Raw genomic sequence first — 2,500 nt, 5'->3', positions numbered from 1 at the left:
CTTCAATAAAGAAATCTGCACAAGTTAATACTGAATGGACTTGGGGCCGCTGCCTCTGACCCCTTTCTAGTGCCCTACTTTTGACCAGGGCCCTATGGGCCATTATGCACTACATAGGGAATAGGGTGCACTATATAGGGAATAGGGTGCACTATATAAGGAATAGGGTGCACTATATAGGGAATAGGGTGCACTATTTAGGGAATAGGGTGCACTATATAGGGAATAGGGTGCACTATATAGGGAAGAGGGTGCACTATATTGGGAAGAGGGTGCACTATATAGTGAATAGGGTGCACTATATAAGGAATAGGGTGCACTATATAGGGAATAGGGTGCACTATATAGGGAATAGGGTGCACTATATAGGGAATAGGGTGCACTATATAGGGAATAGGGTGCACTATATAGGGAATAGGGTGCACTATATAAGGAATAGGGTGCACTATATAGGGAATAGTGTGCACTATATAGGGAATAGGATGCACTATATAGGGAATAGGGTGCACTATATAGGGAATAGGGTGCACTATATAGGGAATAGGGTGCACTATATAGGGAAGAGGGTGCACTATATAGGGAATAGGATGCACTATATAGGGAATAGGATGCACTATATAGGGAAAAGGGTACCGTCCAGGCTACATGAACACAATCTGACGAGAATGATGGTTCTGTATGTCTCTGTTACTGAATAACTCAAACCACAGACCTTCAAAACTTATACCAACAACCCATATCTACTACCTACTACCCATATCTACTACCTACAACCCATATCTACTATATACTACCCATATCTACTACCTACAACCCATATCTACTATATACTACCTACAACCCATATCTACTATATACTACCTACAGCCCATATCTACTACCTACAACCCATATCTACTACCTACAACCCATATGTACTACCTACAACCCATATGTACTACCTACAACCCATATCTACTACCTACTACCCATATGTACTACCTACTACCCATATCTACTATATACTACCTACAACCCATATCTACTATATACTACCTACAGCCCATATCTACTATATACTACCTACAACCCATATCTACTACCTACTACCCATATCTACTACCTACAACCCATATCTACTATATACTACCTACAACCCATATCTACTACCTACAACCCATATGTACTACCTACAACCCATATCTACTACCCATATCTACTACCTACTACCCATGTCTACTACCTACTACCCATATCTACTATATACTACCCATATCTACTATATACTACCTACAGCCAATATCTATTACCTACAACCCATATCTCCTACCCATATCTACTACCTACAACCCATATCTATTACCTACAACCCATATGTACCACCTACAACCCATATCTACTACCTACAACCCATATCTACTACATACAACCCATATCTACTACCTACAACCCATATCTACTACCTACAACCCATATCTACTACCCATATCTACTACCTACTACCCATATCTACTACCTACTACCCATATCTACTATATACTACCCATATCTACTATATACTACCTACAGCCAATATCTATTACCTACAACCCATATCTACTACCCATATCTACTACCTACAACCCATATCTACTACCTACAACCCATATCTACTATATACTACCCATATCTACTATATACTACCTACAGCCAATATCTATTACCTACTACCCATATCTACTACCTACTACCCATATCTACTACCTACAACCCATATCTACTACCCATATCTACTACCTACTACCCATATCTACTACCTACTACCCATATCTACTACCTACTACCAATATCTATTACCTACAACCCATATCTACTACCCATATCTACCACCTACTACCCATATCTACTACCTACAACCCATATCTACTATATACTACCCATATCTACTATATACTACCTACAGCCAATATCTATTACCTACAACCCATATCTACTACTCATATCTACTACCTACTACCCATATGTACTACCTACAACCCATATCTACTACCTACAACCCATATGTACTACCTACAACCCATATCTACTACCTACTACCCATATCTACTACCTACAACCCATATCTACTACCTACAACCCACATGTACTACCTACAACCCATATCTACTACCTACTACCCATATCTACTGCCTACTACCCATATCTACTATATACTACCCATATCTACTATATACTACCTACAGCCAATATCTATTACCTACAACCCATATCTACTACCCATATCTTCTACCTACTACCCATATGTACTACCTACAACCCATATCTACTACCTACAACCCATATGTACTACCTACAACCCATATCTTCTACCTACTACCCATATGTACTACCTACAACCCATATCTACTACCTACAACCCATATCTACTACCTACAACCCATATCTACTATATACTACCCATATCTACTATATACTACCTACAGCCAATATCTATTACCTACAACCCATATCTACTACTCATATCTACTACCTACTACCCATA

At 39.2% G+C, this 2,500-nt stretch overlaps 1 protein-coding gene across 1 annotated transcript in view; it reads right to left on the bottom strand.

Moving 5' to 3' along the window:
* LOC115124853 (leucine-rich repeat and fibronectin type-III domain-containing protein 4-like) overlaps nucleotides 1-2,500 on the bottom strand; it is a 124,965-nt gene that overhangs the window by 30,088 nt on the left and 92,377 nt on the right.

This window comes from Oncorhynchus nerka, linkage group LG8, assembly GCF_034236695.1.
Source record: "Oncorhynchus nerka isolate Pitt River linkage group LG8, Oner_Uvic_2.0, whole genome shotgun sequence".
In the NCBI taxonomy this organism is placed as follows: Eukaryota; Metazoa; Chordata; class Actinopteri; order Salmoniformes; family Salmonidae; genus Oncorhynchus; species Oncorhynchus nerka.
The sequence above is the reverse complement of the archived record's forward strand: the minus strand, read 5'-3'. Positions and strand labels throughout refer to the sequence as shown.